At 36.1% G+C, this 20,210-nt stretch overlaps 1 long non-coding RNA gene across 1 annotated transcript; it reads left to right on the top strand.

Annotated features, from left to right (window-relative positions):
* Positions 1 to 11,699: 11,699 nt before the first annotated feature.
* LOC149577318 (uncharacterized) lies at positions 11,700 to 19,535 on the top strand. Its single transcript, XR_016364716.1, has 2 exons — positions 11,700 to 12,441; positions 19,152 to 19,535. It is a non-coding gene; the product is annotated as an uncharacterized LOC149577318 (long non-coding RNA).
* The last annotated feature ends 675 nt before the right edge of the window (positions 19,536 to 20,210 follow it).

The raw sequence follows: 20,210 nt of genomic DNA, 5'->3' as shown, positions 1-20,210 counted from the left end.
AAGTGGTAGATAAAACAACACCTGACTGAAAAGGTGTGGGGGCAGGCTTGCAATCAAGCATGTCGAATCTCTGAAGCATATCATGAGCATACTTCTGCTGGAGTATGGCTATCCCATTTGAAGACTGAACAACCTGTCGGCCCAAAAAATAGTGCAAAAGGCCAAGATCTGTCATCTCAAACTGCTCTCTCAATGCTTGTTGAACACCCTGTATCATGGAGAGTGAGCTTCCTGTGATGATGAGGTCATCAACATAAAGCACAAGTATCAATAAGTCAGCCCCATGATGCTGAATGTAAACTGTAGGATCAGAATGACATCGTGTGAAGTGGGAAGCAAGCAAGAAGGAATCCATCTTCGCATACCAAGCCCTAGGGGCTTGTTTGAGACCATATAAAGACCTCTGAAGCCGGCATACCAATGAAGAGTCTTGCACAAAACCATGAGGCTGTTCCATATAGATCTCCTCATGTAGGTCTCCATGCAAAAAGGCACTCTTCACATCCATCTAAAAAACTGTCCATTTTTGTGAAGCTGCTAGAGAGAGTACAAGGCGAATAGAGTTCATCTTGGCAACAGGGGCAAAGGTTTCAGAGTAATCAATACCCTCAACCTGTGTGAAACCCTTTGCAACAAGATGTGCCTTGTACCTATCAATAGAACCATCTGCAACATACGTGGTACGGTACACCCAACGACATCGAACCAACTTTCTTCCTTTCGGAAGAGGACACAGATCCCATGTGTGGTTCTTCATCAAAGAAGAATACTCCTCAGCCATTGCCCTATCCTAGTCTGAGTGTCCTGTCGCCTGTGAAAAATTCTGAGGATCATCAGAAATGGCATTACTCAAAAGGCCACTACCTGTAGTCTGAGAACGAGTACGACGAACATCTGTAGGATCACCTGCCAGAGGTCCTGCTGCATCAACAGTATGACAAGCCCACTTGGGCACTCGCGGAACATCTAGTGGAGGAGGCAAAGGGGGATCAATCTCAAGATCTTCCTCAGAGGAGGCATAATCCTGTAGAGGAGTAGATGAAGTACTGTGTAGTGAAGAAGTAGCTGAAGATGGAGGATCCATAGAAGGATAACGCTCATCAAACTGAACATCTCGCCGAAACAAGACATCTCTGGAATCAGGATCAAACAACCTGTACACTTTCACATCCTCACAGTAGCCAACAAAAATGAGTGGTCGACTCTTCTTCTCCATGGCTTTCCGCTGAGCATCTGGAATAAATGCCCAAGCCTCACTACCAAAAATGCGGAAAGTAGAAACATCAGGCTTGACATGAGTCCAAGCCTCTTCAGGAGTCATGTGTCACAATGCCTTATGAGGCATCCGATTATGAATATGGTTGGCACAATTGATAGCCTCAGCCCAAAATGAAGAACTCATAGCATGAGACTGTATCATACAATTGGCCATCTCCCATAATGTCCTATTTTTCTCTCAGCAACCCCATTCTGCTGAGGTGTATGGGGAACAGAGAACTGATGCTGTAAACCATGCTCAGTGCAAAAATCTCTGAAAAACTGATTCACATATTCCCCCCCATTGTCAGTGCGGATACGCCTGATGAAAAGACCAGAATGCTTCTCCACAAAGGTCTTAAAGATTCGAAATGAATCAAAGACATCAGACTTGTACTTCAAAAAGTACACCCATGTGTGTCTGGAGAAGTCATCAATGAAGGTGAGCACATATCGAGCACCTGAAAAAGATGGAGTGGGAAATGACATAAGATCACTATGTATCAACTCCAATGGTGCCTTAGCACGTGTGGATCGACCTACTGGAAAAGGATCTCTGTGATGTTTGCCAAGTGCACAACCGTGACACACACCGTCAGTACAAGAGATCTGAGGTAATCCAATCACTAGCTCCTTTGTACTCATCTGCTGTAAGTATCTGTAGTTGACATGGCCAAAACGCTCATGCCAAAGTTTGCTCACTATGTCTGCATGAGCAATGAGAGAAACACCTGTAGAATCTGAGCTCTCAAAGCCATCGAACTGATATAAGTGAGACTGAAGATCAACACTCCCTGTAGCAATAACTAAATCAGGATCATGGAGGTCTCGAATAACCACATCATGTGGTGAGAACTCAACTGTCTTTCCAGAGCCTGAATGACAAATCTGAAAGACAGACAAGAGGTTCATAGAAATGGCTGGAACCAAGAGAACATCCTATAGTGAACCACCCTCTAAAGAGATAGTTCCTGAACCTGTGACTGAAAGCTAAGAAGAATCACCAACTGTAATCTGTGTAGTAACACTCTGAGCAAGTGAGGTAACCAAATCAGGTGAGTGTGTCATGTGATGGGAAGCTCCAGAATCAAGAATCCAAGGAGCTAGAGAAGACAATGCACGTGTAGAAAGAGCATGTCCTTTCCCTGTAGGTGGAGGTGGAGGCTTTGGAGAAGCAATACTAGACTGTTGCATAGCCTCTTCTAATGCCTCAAGACGTTTCCAACACCTGGAAACTGGATGTCCTTCCTTGCCACAAAAATTGCAAGGTTCACCTGTATACTTCTTAGTCTTGGAGGAAGACTCACCAGACTTAGAAGTATTACCCTTCTGAGAGGGTTTCCGAGCATCTGAGTTGGGAGGAGGCTTGAAGGAACTCTCGCTGCCTGCTGAATCTGTCTTATTCTTTGGTTTCGGCTTCGGCTTTCCTGTAGATGTCTGAGCTACCAATGCCTTTGTCTTAGAACTAGTCATAGTATCCAACTGTGTGAGTTTTGACTGCTCTCTAGTCAAGCGATCACAAAAGACCTGAAAAGAAGGCATAACAAATCGATTCCCCAAAGCATCTTTGGTGGAATAGAATGTGAAAGCAAATATCTGAAAATTCCCTCGAAGCTTTGAGAGAATCAAATAGATGCACTCAGTATCAGTCTTCGTCTTTCCACAACTCTGCAACAAGGATCTCTGTTGAGTAAACTTCATCAAGAAGTCATCAATAGTAGGAAAGGAATCCGGTGCAAGTGTTGTAAGCTCTATCTCTATCTGAAGTGCTCTGAACTCATTCACTGTACCAAACAAGCCTTCAAGCTTGGTCCACATAGCCAAAGGAGTATTACACCCATCCAAATGAAACTGTAAACTATCTAATACCTGTAATGCAATCAATCTGATTGCCTCATCCATTTTTTTTCGATGCTGCATGATCTCAAAAGGCCTCTGAAGAATAGGCTGAACAACATCTAAACATGACCACAACCCTTTTGACCGGAGAAGCCGAGTCATTGAGGTCTTCCAGGTGTGATAATTATGAGGGGTCAGAAGTTCTAGAGAAGAAGTGGTCGCGGCCATTGTTTTAGAAAGGGTTTTTTTTGTGTTTTCTGATATACTAAAATAATAACAGAAGATAATATAAAAATGCCCCCCACAATGCAATAAACCGAACCCCTTACTTACAAATAGATTGCGTAAATGAGATAAGAGCAAAAAAACTTCAAATAAAAATAAAAAATACCTGGTACCAAATACTGGTGAAAAGACTGAGAATCTGGAAAGGGCTCAAAAAAATCTTTCTGGCACTTTTTTCGGATCGAAAAACGGAGCTATAACGAAGAAGTTATGCCCCCCGGAAGATAGAAGTCATCAACGGACTTCAAACGCCAAAATAGATATCAATCTGGAAAAAAAATCCAAAAATTCCTTCTCCATCATCTCCGTCTCGGAATCATCTTTCCGACGCTTTTTTCGAAATTGAAAAAGACCCCCGTATGCGAGAGTTATCGCAAAAAAACTAACAGGGCCCCCATAAGCTTGAAAAATATTTATTTAAAAAAAAAATAATAATTAAAAAAAATCACCGAGTGGCGCGCTGGCTGAGCCGCCGACAGTGGTGGCTGTCTGGAGTGGAGGAGGGTGGCAGAGGAGAAGCGCCACCTGATCGGAGGCGGGGCGACGCTCTGGTTGAGTCGCCGGTGTTGGTGGCGACCGGAGCGCAAGCGGTGGCGGCCGTCAGAAATAAAAAACCGGCGCCCGAAAAAAATACCGCCGGTGGTCGTCGCCTGTGCCGAAAAATAGTTGCCCCGTCGGCAAAAGGGTCCGCAGGCCGAAAAATGGCCTGCGGCCGTTTTTTTTGATTTTTTTTTAAATGCCTCGATCTGCGTGCAGAAGGTCGTACGGCCTTGCGGGGCAAAAAAAATTTGCCTCCCGGAGCAACGTTGTCCAAATTGGACAAATTTTATATGGAAACAGGGGTTTTGACACCTTCTGGATCCATCCATGACGTCCGTTTGGCCTCAACCTGCTTCAAAAATCAGTGACTCCCCTATTTTCTCAAAAAATACCCAAAAAATTCCTGATCTGTTTTGTCAAACCCTCATTCTCCTTTTTCTCCAAATAACGAATAAGCTGTAGCAGATCTGGCTCTGATACCATGAAAGATTTGATCAATAAAAATCCACAAAGCCTTCGAATACCTGCATGCAAAAACCTATCACAGAAGAAAAAGACAAGAGAAGGCAAAGGGTTTTGCTCTGAAAAATGTGCTAATGTATTTTCAGAAATGAAAAAGATAATAAAATACAAAGGAGATCAATCCTTATAAAAGGAGATCAAAACCCTAAAAAGGGTAACCTAAAAGGAAAAGCTATTTAATAATTAATAATTAATTATTAAATAGAGATGCAAAAGGTGCATAAAGTAAAATCTTAAGAAGGGAGTAAAGCAAATTTAATAAATGAAATTAAATCAACGCTTTACTCTAACAGTTAGTTCCTCCCATGTCTATTTATGGCTATAACATTATGAAAAGTGCAAATTGTATGATCTACAATTTATTGAACTAGTGGTTGTCATTCAATCATAATTCCTTGTTCAAGTCTTGTGAAGTAATGCCATTCAAGTCTATTCTATGATGTTTTTACTTTTAAAATATTTTAGGAAATTCAAATTAGTGAAAATAAAAAATGAAATGTTCTAAATTTTCTGCTTGAAAGACATGGGAAATGCCAAAGTGGTGAATTTATGCGTACGGATTTCTACTTTGTTTGCTTCTAATATCAATATTTTCAACAAATTATGTAACATATTGGGGTGTGTGTTGCAATTTTTCAAATGTAGTTAAAGGCACATGGTTGGTGTTGGAGGTTCTATATAACACCTGGGAAGAGAATCAAATCAAATTTGCACTTGAGCTTCAATTGACTTAATCTTGCAAATTGTATTCAAATGAGAAGAGCTAGCATAGAAGTTAATTGAGTTATTAGAGTGTTACAATGGGTAATGAATCAAAAACCATAATAAATTATTAATTTTAATTATCTAAATAAAAGTAAAATGTGAATGAAAAAGCTACATTTCATCTTGACCATATCCACCTTGGTCCTAGGATGTCACTTGCACTCTTAGTGACCCATCCTCATGGAATAATACTCATGACTATTTGTTATATTGTTGGCACTGTGGTCTTCTTCTTCTTTTTTCTAAATCATTTTCAATTTCTACATTTAAAGATGAGAATTAAATTATAAGAAATTTAAAGATGAGAATTAAATTATTAGAATTTCATTTCTTACAGCATAAATGTGTCATGGATGTGTTTCTTGGCATCTCTATAAGTGTTGTGTGGGAATTTGATGTGCAAAGTTTCTATTAGAGCTGGAATATTGATATATAATTAATGTACAGGTGAATTAGGTCATAGGTATGAGGCAAATGTAGATGATGTTCTATATATAAACTTGTAGCTATTTACACTCCCATCAGGGATGATGGCATAGGAGTAGAGCCTATTCCAATATCAATTGAACCTATCCCAAAGTCTAGCATAGCTAGAGTTGCACGTTTTATTCTAATAGATTTGAAAGTAGAATAATTTAGTTTTATTTATATTTTTTGAAGTTCACAAAAGAGTTTCTATGAGTTCTCAATGGTTTCATGTTGTGTGTATGCTTCTATTATAGTATTCCAAGACAATAATGTTTCGATTAGGTATCATGTCAGGCAATTGTTGTGCATCCTCTATTCTTCTTCAACTTTCATATCCTACAGCCATTGTAGTCCATGAAAATGCATCTTGTATTGACATTTTGTCAAAAACATTGAAAGCATAATCTGTATTCCCACAATTAGAATACATGGTAGCAAGGGTAATGCTTACAAATGCAACTCAAAACCAGTTTTGATGGCATGGGTATGTACCTTCTTTCCCTATTTAGGACTACTGGGGCTATAACAAGAATTGAGAATGCTAACAATGGTAACTTCATTGAGCCTTATATATATATATATATATATATATATATATATATATATATATATATATATATATATATATATATAATGTGTGTGTGTGTGTGTCCATTTACCATTTGCAATGTTATACATTATTACATTTATTTATTTATTTTAGGATTTGGAATTACTTGTCATATCCATAATTCCTTAATTTGTCTTCTTAATTCACTATTGTAATTCACTTAACTTCACATTATATTGAAAGAATTAATAAAATACCTCTGCAACTCACTGCTTCAAATGTTATTCATCTATTAATAGTGGGTAACTTGTAACAATGGTGTTTTTAACAGTGCCAAGAAAGTGTTAGGAAGGTCATAATTTCTAGCTTCTCCAATGATAGCTTTTATTTTAATGGTGTTTTTAGTTCTATTGTTAATGCTATTCTTTTAATTTTATTGTCTTTTAAGATTTTGTACTACTATTGTTGTTTTAAAACTTTTGCACTTGTTTTTTTTGGTAAGTCTTGGAGTATTGTTTACTAAGTGTTTCTTTTAAAAATAAATAAATTATAGAGGATCGGAGATTGAATTATTGGTAATTTTATAATTTTTATCCTATGTGCTTATTGTGTTTCTTGCAGATTTCTTGTTCCAAATTTGTCTTCATAGTGTGTGAGAGGTTGAGGGAAGTTCTCGCTTCTAACTATATATCCAAACACTTATAGTTCATCGCATCGTAAAACTACTATGTAGTTATATGTCAATTTCATATTTGAATTTACTTTTTGAAACATAGAACATTGTCTCTAAATGGACATGTCTTACTAGCCACATTTTGAAAACTATGATCAGAATAATTGGTTTAAGTTCATCTTGATGGTTATGAAAGCTCCTGCCTATGCATAAATAACCCTTAGGGATGTGATAAAGTTTCAACAACACATTGTTGTCCATGCAATTTATTCTATCAAATCTGTTAAGGATTGTTATTTTAATAAATGTCTCCTTTTTGGTGATGGATATGCTTTAGGTCCCATTTTCACTGTCTTCTCTCTGAGTTTCCAAGTTTGTCTCTTGATTTATACTTAGTGTCTCTATTAGTTTGCAAAAATGTTTTGCATGTACCATTGCTCTCAAGAAAGCATACAAAATGCTATTACCTTTATAACTTGTAATTTTTAGATATGATAAGAATTATGTTATACTATAGCCAATCTACTAAATTAGGAATAGTTCAAATATACATAAAAATGATACTTGTAATAGCCCATCAGGTTTAGATCTCATAAAAATGATATTTCTTAATAGTCGAGTAATAAGGTTAACTTATCGCTAGAACTAATATATGACTACTATAGTTTCAAGCACATGTATTTGGCTTTTGGAGCTATTTAAATTTTCCCATAAGAGCCATATTCAAGAGATTGGTTCTAGGAACATGTATAATACTTATTAACAAAAGTATAATTATTACAACTTTGACAATCTTTTTCATTATTCTTTGAAGGATACTAGCTTAATGGAAGAGCACCTACTTTACAAGTAGAAGGATGGTGGTTCGATTCCATCGTGTCCTAATATGATTAAACTTGTGATTAAATAAACTACCATATATGCTACCAAATAAACTACCAACTAAACTACCAAATAAACCACCGAATCAACTACCAAATATTGTACCAATCAAACCGCAAAATATGCCACCAAATATACTACCCAATAATGTACCAAATAAACTACTAAATAAACTACCAAATCAAGTACCATATACACCACCAATTATACTACCAAAATTACAAAATAAATTACCAAGAAATAATAATAATCGACCAAATCAATGATCGAGTCAACAACCAAATTAATGATTAAAATAGTTTAGTCATAAATTTGGTTGCCAGATTAATGACTGAAAATAAACTACCAATGGTCACATGATCAAAATTGGTCATATATCTATAGTTTTTAGTAGTTTATTTAGTGATATATTATTGTTTTTGTACTAGTGAAATAGAGAGATATGCCTAATTATTTGAGCTTGGGATGACCCTTCTACAACATCCATTACTTGAGTTTGATGTTCTACTTTAGATAGATGTGCTTGTTGAGCATGACCTACATACAAAGAAAAAATTACAACAAATGTCACAATGAACAAAAAATAGAGATCTAGAGAGAGAGGTAGTCTTAGAAGGATCTATTAAATAAGTAGAAAGAGACTAAAAGTGGGGAGGGAGAGAAGGTCTTGAGGGGAACTATGAAATAAGTAGAAAGAGTTGTGGGGGGGGGGGGGAGGGAAGGAGAGAGATATTAAGACAGAGGAAGGGAGCCAAAGAGAGAGAGATGAGGAGAGAGGGTGAGAGAGTGGGGAGGAGAGAGATAGCGAGAGGTGGGAGAGATCCTCGAAATAACTAGAAAGAGATGCTAGAAAGAACTAGAGAGATCCCAAAAAGAATTAAAGAGGGGGGAGAGAGAGACATAATTTATTTCATACGATAATATCTTATTCTTCATGTAGTCTTTGTTTGGTTCAGGTGAATATTTTTGTGTAGTCTTATTTACCCTTGTCCTTTTATTTCCCATTACTTTCCTTTGCAAAAATACTCTTCTAAATTTTGACAAAATACAATATAATGCACTTTCAAATGTCTTCTTTCTCAAAAATGAGAATTATTCTTAAAATCTAAATTTACAAAGATAAAAAAAGTATGTTTGTTTACATGAAATCGTTACTAGCCTAAAAAACCATTCTGCAATCATTTGACTTGGGTTTGTATCAAAAGTAGAAAAGTACTTTCGATCAAAATTACCTCAGTAAAGCTTTTAACGATACTAAATTTGGAAAATACTTTTGATTCAATCAAAACCAATTTTGATCGAAACCCCCTAATTAGGTCCATTTTGCAAATGACAAAAACATTATATAGATTTCATGCCTTCAAGACTCAATCGAAGGGATTAAATGGAACAATATTGACAAACCCACTTGCATGCCACAAGTACTTGAAACGAGTTTTCTAATCCTTATACATGTAATAAAATTGAGTTTATTATGCACATATTTCTTGACGTCAATCAAACATATGCTTCTTACCAAAAAAAATCATTTTATTGGACGTTCATGAAAAAATAGTAAACAAGAGAAAAAATTGGAAAATAACCATGCACTAGGCATTGAAGTCTTTTTTCTATCAGTTTTTTTTTAAAAATTGGACAAATACACATGTTACATGCTATGGAATGAACATAAGTTAAAAATATGCTTAAGTTGACTTCAAACATCCATAAAATATGAATTAGTGAGGATAAAGTGATGAAACTAATTCCTAGCATTAGATATGAATGTTACAAAACTAAATTCAAAAGAATCACATTGCTATCTATTCTAGAAAATAAGTTATGCATTATGAAGTGAGTTTCAATCTTTTAAATTTTACTTTTCATCTATGTACTAGTTTTTGTGGGAGATGGTAAAAAAAATCAAAACCATTTTTTTAAAAAAAAAATACATTTAGAATCTAGGTACAAAATCCTAAAATGCTCTAATCTACTTCATCTTCCAATCTATAATGGTTTAGTAAAATTATTCATCCAAAAGTGAAAATTTATTTCAAATGTACATTTCACTAGTGTCATTTCAAAAGTGTATTCATCCCTTGAAAGTGTGGCTTTGCTAGGGTTGTTGATCCTAGAGATGTTGATTTTCACAATCAGTTCATTTTTTATTTTTTGGGATATAATCTTTTTATTGGGGTAAGGAACGATAGGCATTCATGCAAAATAGATACAATCATCCTTTATGGAAGATAAATTGAGAGGGTGCGTGGGTCCCTCAAGAAGTTAAAAAAATTAACAAGTTGATGGCTCTTCCATGGGGAATCATGGTCATGCTGGTATTGACAGGTGAGGTGTGATAGCGTTGGGGATGTTCAATTTAATTTTTCTATATATAAGGGTCTTCATACAAATAATTACATGGAGGCTCCTTCCATTTTGTATGTTGTGGATCAATGTTGTATTCTTGGCTAAAAAAGGATTATTTATGAATATGAATCTTAGGTGGTTGTAACTATGCTAAATTAGCAGTGGTTAGATAATGCCAGTTGGCATGTAGCTTTAGTTATTCAACAAACTCTCAAGATATATGGATATTTGGATTTTGTCACCCATATTCACATTCTACGTGAGTCGAGTGGTGCAACAATTTACTTGGCCATAAAAACTTTTAATTGTGTAGGGTTGAAATATTTATGAATACATACTTTTAAAAGAGACAAACAACTCACGCATGAGTCAAGAATGATGTCTGAATAATGATTTTTCAATGTAATCTCAAGTATAATTATAATCTCATATAACACATTGCACGTCATAAATCTTCATTGTAAATCACAACCCGCCACCTTGATTGTTAGAACATGAAAGCCAATATAGGACTAGACCAATCTTAAGATAAATTCATCTAGAAACATTAGAACAAGATGCAAAGCTAGACATAGGATCTACATGATGCCTAGACCACACCATAAAAAGATCTTTATTTATATGAAATCATTACCGGCCTAAAAAACCATTAAGTCAGTCAGCTTGGGTTTCTATGTAAGTAGAAAAGTACTTTCGGTCAAAAGTACTTGAGTAAAGCTTATAACCATGCCAAATCTGAAAACTAATTTCAATAGAAAGTGCTTTTTATCGAGACCTATCAGTTTCAATTGAAAGTACTTTCTATAGAAACCTCTTGATTATGACTAATCTGCAAATGGCAGGAAATCTATGAAAATTTCATGTTGTAGAGGCTCAATGAAAGGGCTCAAATATAATAGTATTAACAAAGCCATTTGCATGACACAAGTACTCATAATGAGCTTTCTAATGGTTATATATTTAATAAATCTTGAGTTTCTTATGCACATATTTTTTGACATTAATCAAATATAGGTTTCTTACCAAAAATAAACCTTTGTGTTTGATGTTCACGTAAAAATAATAAACAAGAGAATTTTTTTCTAAAATAACCATGCAATAAGTATTGAAGTCTTCCTTTCTATCAAAAAATAATATTGAAATTTGACAAATACACAACAAGTTACAAGCTATAAAATGAACCTATGTCAAAATTTTAAAATACGAAACACTAAGGATAAAGTCATGAAACCAATTATAAACATTAGATATGGATGTTAAAAAACTAAATTTGAAAGAGTCACATCTATATCTATTTTACGAAAAAAAATGTTATGCATTATGAAGTGAGTGCCATTTTTCAAAATGTTCTTTTCATCTAAGCACTAGTTTTCATGGGAGATAGAAGAAAGATTAAAATCAAATTCAATTTTAATTTATTGGAAAAAATTGAAGATTTATTTTGGAATATACATTTCAGGTAAAAAAAGTGTATCCCACCCCCTTGAAAGTTCAAAAACATCAAGAAAAATAATTCCCCCTCGATAAGATGGTGTGTTTTACTCAGCACTGTATCAACAAAAACTGAAGGTTCAATCTTTCCTAATTATAGGCAAGTGGCCCCTACAAATACAAGTAATGGGTGATTAGAAGATCATGCCTCGCACTGACGGACCTTTAAGGCTCCATGATCCTCTTAAACAGAGCTTGTGCAGGCAGGCATTCATGAACATGGGTGAAATTAATGGACCTCTGATCGAAGCTTGGGTAGGCAGACATTGATGAACAGGGCTGAAATTGATGGACCTGTAAAAACCCCATGACCGAAGCTTGGACAGGCAAGCAGTCATGAACATGGGTGAAATTGATAGACCAATTAAAGCCCAACGCTTCTCTGATTAGAGCTTGTCCAGACAGAAAATATGGGGAAAATTGATTGACCTACCAAAACCCCATGATTCTCGGATCATAGCTTGTGGAGGCAGACTTTCGTGAACATGGAAATGAATGGGCTTATTATAGCTCCATACTTGCTATAATAGAGCACTATTTTCAATTTCTCTGGCAAAAGTTGCAGCAAATGAATATGATTTTATGAGCATATGAGATTCAGCAAACAACAGATCTGGCATAATGTATCTACGCCTCTATGACTCATATGGTGGTTGCAGCAGCAATCAGAATCAAAGCAGTCTTTTGTTGAAGATTTATTATGACACTAATATTATATTTGGGTGAGGAAATTGTTTAACGCAAGAAACTAGAGAATAAGATCTGAAGGTTTCAATACAGAGCTAATTCTAATCTAAATTTGAAATTAGAGCGGAATGGGCAGGTAATTAAAACTTAAAAGCTTTACTTTCAATTTTTTAAATGTCAGAGCCTAATTAAGCAGAAATTTTGTGACCTACTATGGGCTTGTGCAAAATGAATCAGAGACTTGGATTTTGGACTGCGTGAATTTTCAAGTCCATAATTAATGTTGTCTTCTACTTTGCCGAGTTTGATATTCGTAAAGCTCTCATTTCAAGTTTCAACATAGTTATGTCTTTGTTGCTATGACAATTGATGCAGAAGCCACGAACCTAACACAACAGAATAAAAAAAATTCAGTCTCAATGTGGAACCCCAAGGGCCTGGATTGAAAAGGTTGCGATTCACTTCTTAACCGAATGACATTTACTCTCGTATTTAATGCTCAGAGTTTCAGATAAAAATGATGTCGCAATAGCATTTGTGTGAGCGAGGAACTTACTTTGTTGTTTTATCGCGTCAGTACCAATTTTGTTTTTAAGGTTTCTTGTATTTAATAGATATTTAATGGATTGTATATCTGTCATTATTTGCGTCCTTTTTTACCAGGAGGTTTTGAAGTGCAAAATGAGGAGTTTCAATTAAAAGCTTTGAGCAATTTTTTTACAGTTGTCACGATTCATCTAGGGTTTGGTGAATACCGTAAATGGTTTTCTTGTGGAACAGGATTCCTTAGAGTTGATCTGGTTGTTTAGGGTTTTGAGTGAATGAATGCAAATTGAGGAGTTCCATTCAAAAGCTTCGAGCAATCTTACAGTTTGTCACGATTTATGTAGGCTTTGCTGTACATATCCTTGTGGAAAATTTATAGGATTCCTCAAGTTTGATCTGCTTGTTTAGGGTTTTGGGCGATTAATGACATGAACGCCAGCATGACAATTATTGTTAACTTGTTAGTAAACTGTATTCAGCATGGTACAAGATTTATCCTTCCAAGGCTTCAAATATTGTTTCTTGCCTGTATGTATGTTCTTCTTTTGTTCTGGTATGCTATCACGTGGCAAATTTGGGGACAAAAATGATGAAACTACATTTCTCGCTAATGAGCATTCATTAAAATGCTTATGTGATTTAGGTTTGTCCGAGTCCCAAATTGAAAATTCCTGAACTGTTTGTGCAGAGTTACTTGAGAAGCCAAGTCAAATGCGAGGGTTTCAACGAGCTCTCTGTTGTTTTGTACACTTAGAATTCACGTAGGTTTGTTTTAAATCTGATACCCTCCCCTCAGACACTGTAATGCTTGTTTTTGGGGATCCCAACAGTTAATTACGCAATTATATCCTTCAATCGTGCGTACAGCACTAAAAAGTTGTAAACTACAAATTCTAGAGATAGTTCTTCAAATAGTATTCATAACAAGAGCTCTGTTTGAGCTTCAGTCCCTGCCTTGTGCAGGGGGTGAAGGAGGGGTTGTCTGATATATGAGCAGGGAATTAAATTTGAGTCAAAAAACTGTCAACTTAAAAATATAGCATGTGAGATAAGAATATATTAAGATCAGTGCAGAAAGAGATGTCGAATTGCAGAAGAAGAGCAAGCTAATATGCCTTCGGATGTTAAAAGATGGGTTGAAGCGTATAGAAATCATTTGTAATGCAATAATTTAATCTAAAATTAGTTTATTATTGCTGCAGCAAAAGAAAAGCATAAGGTCTGATAAGAGGAGACTCTTAAAGTCATACAGACCATCAGACAATTGCATAGATGAAAATTTGGAAAAGCATTCTGTCATTAACAATGCTTGCAGATATCTTATAGAAGTTCTAAATAGCAAACATCTAAAATATGAGTTTATTATTGCTGCAGCAAAACAAAACCATGAGGTCTGAAAACCATAAAGTTGTACAAAGCATCACACCATTGCATATATCAAAATTGGGAAAACGATTCTGTCGTTAACAATGCTTGCAAATATCTTATAGAAGTTCTATTTCAAATATCTGAAATTTAACCGAGTAAATGTTTGTGAACTAAATGATTCAAAAAGAAGTGAAATGTATATAAGTTACAGCAACTAAATGGCTGTGATTAACAACAAAATTATTTAGTGAGCGTGAAAGCATGATATTTTATAAAATACTGGTGGCTGTTTCAAAATCCATTCTTTGTACTAGGCAAGTGACCTGCAAAGAGAAGAGATGGTTAAGGAATAGTTTTTTGCTGTAATAAATGGAAGCTACATACTTTTTTCTTAATGTGAAAAGATGAGTTGGAGCTATGATGCATATCTTTGTTGTTATTGTATACTGGTGCAAAAATCTGTACTCGTGTCTGTTTTCTACTAGTTGCTCTGAGATTTGTAAAGAATAAGTAACTGCATGTTAGTATTTTGTGTTGAGTATGGTATTCAGTCAATGCGTAAATGGCAGATATAAATGGGTAGTTGCTTACTGTAGTGGGTTCGCTAATGACAGCAACAATTGAATTGTTCATTGCAATTATGAAAGTTCCTTGCAGCTCAAATTGTCGCATCAGGTAGACTGCTGATGAGATGTCTTTTGTGTAAGTATGAAATGGTATTGCAGTAAGCTGTGGAAAGTGTTTCTGTAGAAGTCGTCCATGCAAGTTGCATTCAAGTACCTTGTCTTCAGTCTCAAGTATGCATTGTAGAAAAGGTTGGTAAGTGAATGATGTGGTTCGTGCGCATTTGGTGCAATGTGTGTTGCTATCATTTGTGTTTTGTGATGGGCAAACAGTTTGGCTGCATACGTTGCACATGGGCTGGTATGGCGAGAGATGGACATTTTTTGTCCTTAGCGTGCCTATTACCTTTTATTGGGAAAGGCATATAGATTTCAATTAGTTGATGATCTGTATTGAATTAATTTAATAACTATTAAGAGGAGGCCATTGTTTTATTACTTGTACATTTGTTAAGTCCAATTGTGTGAGTGAGTTTTCTGTCACTGCATCATGTAGTGTGTCGATAAATGTAGATAGGCCTGATCGTATGATTCCAGAGCCTTGTGGTCCTTGGCGCATCACATTTTTCAGAAGTAGCAGCAGTGTACTTGGAATTGTGCAGGTTGTGAATATTTTTTGCAGGCTGCTGTAAGGTCCAGCATGATCTTTTAGGACTGTGAGCTGCAAAGGAAAAATGATGGTTGTGAGAAATTATGAATTCATCTTAATATTTTTTGTTCTAAGGCTTTATGAAAAAGAAATTATGAGTTTGAAGACATGCTTACAGTGGCAGCATCTGAAGGAAGTGGTCCATCTCTGATTTGCAGACGGAACTCATCGGTCTCATGCTTGTAGGATGGTACAAGTACACCAAGGCTTCCAATTGGATATGTCTTTGGCAAGTGAATGAGCTGTGATATTTTTGTATCTGGTATCAGTCGTTGCATGCAAACTGGATGAATAGCTGTGATTTTTGTTTTAGTTGTAAGCTGTAAGTAATATTCCGCATCGCCCCTTTCAAATTGGCTTTTTTTTCTGATTTTGAACTTCTCCAAACGAAGACTCCTTCCAGGCTGGAATGATGGTAATAGTTTTTCTATTAATGTATTCGTAATGTTTGCTGTAATTGTCATTTGGCCTTGGCTATTAGTGAGGTCAACATGTGCAATGGATGCTTTTTGGTCATTTTTTGAGCTTGTCTTGCATGCTGGTCCATATGTCACTAGAACGAGACCCTCGAATGCTTCTGCTGATTGTGTTTTGCATATGTCAAGTATGGTGGATGGGTGGACTGTCTCCAACTTGAGCCTGCAATTAGTGAGATTATGTTAGGTTGGTGAATAAGTGTTGAAAGTTGTTGGTTTTTATATGTCTAGGATTATACTTTTTGAGTTTGTAAATTTACTTGCCTTTTTTCTTGCTGTAGATCATCTGCTTGTTCATGTTCTTTTGAATCAGTAGCATGAGCTTCTGCTGTGTCTTGGAGCTTGTCAATTGTAGTACGCTTGATCTAACATGGTTGGAGAAACATAGTATGTTTAGTACAATCAAAGGCATAGTGCTATTGCAAAATGATCTGTCCAATAGGTGTCTAATACAGTGAATGCAACTAGTACATTGTCAGTGATGCGTATCGAGAAATGGTCAATCATTGTTAGTGCATGTGTCGTTGGCTTGTTCACTATAAAGTGCAGATTGTGTTCGTTCATAAAGTGTATGAGCATTGTTTTTTGTTTTGTTGAGCTAAGCATGCCTATGTTAAAGTCTCCTGCAATAATAAGTTGTGAATTTTGTGGTACTGTATCGGTAATATTTTGAAGAAAAGCGAGTAATTCAGTAATAGGGGCATTTGGCCTCAAGTAGATGTTTGTGATGCGTAAGGAATTTTGCAAATGCAAGATGTCGATTGTTGTTGTTTCAAAATGCTTTGTTGCAAAAGTTTGTAATTTGTTTAGTATAGTGTCCTTTGTCTAGCATGTCAATAGCCCATGTATATGGAAGAAGGGGTGGCAATTGAACTTTTTAGTTAGTAGTGTCATATGAAAAGTATGTGTAGTTCTTGTTTCTTGAAGACAAAGGACAGTTGTTGAAACTAATGCATGATCATGAGCTATGTCTTCTTTGTGTAGTGGCAAGCTACGTGTGTTGAGAGGGCATATAATGTGTCTAATTTCCAGTGTTGTAGGAATGTTGTGAGTTATTATCCATTGTGCTGTTGTATAGAGGCGTTGCATCTCATTTTCTACTTTTTGGGAGACTCTGAAATTGGTATGTTGTAACTTATGAATTAGGTATAGTGATTCAATTTGCCGAAAACGTGATAGAGTAGTGTATACAAGTCCATGTTGGCAGACTTTAGATGGGTCAAATGCAACTGCTTCCATTGTGAGTCCCTGTGCCCTATGTATTGTTCGTGCAGATGCAAGTTGGATGGGGAATTGTTTTCGTGTTACAATTTTATTAATGGTTTTGACTCTTTTAGTGATTCTCAGTATTGGTGTCCATGTAATGGGAATCAATTCAGTGTAGAAGCTTTGCATTTGTTGTTGGCGAGATTTGCCAATTGTTGGATCATTGAATTGTACCCAAACAATGTCTTGCTTGTTTGTTGTGTATAATTGAAATATGCCATCTGCGCCATTGACTAGGCCGTCTTCAATGTCTAGGTTACCTGCTATGAGTTCTACTAAGATGCCTGGTTTGAGGAGGATTGTTGTAGGTAGTGACGTCTTCTCATTTTGGTATTCGTTCATGTCAAGTGGTATGTCTTTCTGGTCAATTGCTTGAAGAACATATAGAGTTGTGTGCAAGAAAGTCAACATTTTTTGGTTGTGGTGTTGAACAGCTGAATTTGTTTGGAATAGATGTGGTAAAGTTGGGTCATCGCGAGGAATCTTGTGGCACATTTTATTGAGGTAGAAAATGTCATCATCAATTTGGTTTGAGGTTCTAGCTCGGTTGAGAATGGAGATAAATTGTTGATCTGTTTGTCTTACAACTGTAAAAAGTTCAAAGTATTTGACTGATTCTGTCCAAAATGTATAGGGGACTTGATTATTGTTAATTGTGGGTGATTCAAATATCCAATTGTCACAAATGGGCTGTGCTTGGTAGAGGTCACCACAGAATATGATGTCGACATTTCCAAATGGTTTTGTTGGTGTGTGCTTTATTTGGCATAGTCTTTGGTCAATGTTATATAGCATTGAAGATCCAACAAGGGAGATTTTGTCGATTAACAGGATCTGTAGCTGCTTAAGTTTTTTGCTTTAAGGTATCCAATGTGTCAGAATCAAGTGACAACATTCTGGAAGAATTGCAAGGGAGCTGGAAGATAGAGTGTGCAGTTGTACCTCCTATGTTAAATGTAGCTTTACCTGTTGAGGCAACTATAATGCCTTTAGGTTTAAGTGGGTCATTGTATAGGTCTTTTTCATATAGGTGAAGTAGAGCCTGATATAGTACTTTGGCTATGAATGTCTTGCCAGTTCCAGCACCACCTGTCAAGAATAAGTACAATGGTGTCTGTGGTGCTAGTCTCTTGGACATGACAATGTCTTTGACTATCACTTGTTGCTCTTTGTTCAATTGGCATCACAAATTGAAATATTCATTGTTGTTGAGTAAAAATGGATGTGTTATTTCTGAAAATGGCTGCTTTGGAATGTTGTCTTTGCATTTTGTAAACTTTGGTTGGACAATGTCACTAATTATGTCGTATGTTTCTTGTTCGGTTTGTTTGTCAGAGTTGCTGTCATCATGGTGAAACAGTGGCTGTGGGAAATTTTCTGCCTCTATTTCTATTGCAGCTTTGTCTATGTTTCCCCATGTAGGATTAATTTGTGCATTGAACAATTGCTCATTGCTAGCTAATTGGGTTTTATGTGCAATGAATGCTTCAATCCATGTGTTGTAATTGGCTAGCAATGTTCGTTCACTTATTCTAAAAGGTAGATGTAGCATTAGTTTCTCTCGGCAGTAGTTCTCATAATCAATATGCGCATTGCTAGCTAATTGGGTTTTATGTGCAATGAATGCTTCAATCCATGTGTTGTAATTGGCTAGCAATGTTTGTTCACTTATTCTAAAAGGTAGATGTAGCATTAGTTTCTCTCGGCAGTAGTTCTCATAATCAATATGCGCATTGTACCTAACATAGCGTATGATCTATGCCTTCCGTCTTTTTTTGACACTTGTTCCATTGTTGTAGTAAAATGCAGAATACTCAGCTAAAGATACATTTTCCAATTCATGCGATTGTTGTATGTATTTGTCTATTACAGAAGCACACATTATATTTTCTGAGTTGTCTTCTTCTTGTGCTAATAGCTTTGGACTTTTCAACATGAAGACTCTACTCTCAAATGGGGCAGTGTTAATGAAGACAATTCTTTGTGACGACTTGCGCAAGGGCAATGACAAAGCAATGTGAATAGCTTGTCTACTAGACATTTGTTGGTAGTTAAGCAATGCATTTCCAAGTTTTCGTATAAATTGGATCTTGTTGTCACATGCAAATGTGCTTTCTTTTTGCCAATAGTGGCATGTTGTGATGGTTAAGTTGTTGAGTTGTTATCCTTGCCATCAAGGTTCAAATCTAATGGGGATGAGGTCCCCCGTTTGTGGCCTCACTGGTTTATAGCTCCAGGTCAAAGCGTTTACCCCTCTTTTATAATAATAATAATAATAATAAAAAGTGCTTTCTTTTCGCAAGCGAGAGAATGCAGTGGACATTGTCTTGTCTTGTTTCGTCATGTATGAGCAACAATAAGATGCAGCAGCATATGCACCTAATATGAATTGTGTGTCTATATTAGCATACCATAGAGATGGCACTAGTTTTGCAAATGAGTTTGTCCAAATGTCTTTTGGTTCTCTTTTTAGTAGCACAAATTTTTTTGTCAATACAGATCGAAGCATTGTAATGTACTCATGTTCATTGAAGTTGAAGTCATGCAAGAACTTGTCAAATGTGGTTTCTTTTGTGAAGTGCATGTTCTCCAAATCTTTGAAGAAGCTTTTTGCTTTCTCCTTGAAAGCAATGTCAGTTGTCTCCAAAGGTTCAAGCACTATTGTTGTTCTCATTGGGGGAATTGGGAAATTGAACCGACAACTTGAGGTTCGATATTTTTTGCAACTCCTTGTGTGATGATGAGTCTGCATTTTTAGCAAATTCTCATCAAGCAATGACGAATCAGATGAAATGTATTTGTCTACAAACTGTTCAATGTCATTGTTTTTGCAAGTTCCATATACTGGAGCATCCTTTATCCACAACATGAAGTGAACATGTCCATTTCCACGATTCTGGAATTCTGTTACGAAATAGTAGTCTTGGACTTTTCCAAATAGCCTGTCATTTGCCAGCATCATTTTGCGAAAAGCATT

The sequence above is a fragment of the Cupressus sempervirens genome, chromosome 1, assembly GCF_028749045.1.
Source record: "Cupressus sempervirens isolate cs-2001-9-10 chromosome 1, ASM2874904v1, whole genome shotgun sequence".
Taxonomy (NCBI): Eukaryota; Viridiplantae; Streptophyta; class Pinopsida; order Cupressales; family Cupressaceae; genus Cupressus; species Cupressus sempervirens.
This window is presented reverse-complemented; position numbering and strand designations above follow the sequence as displayed.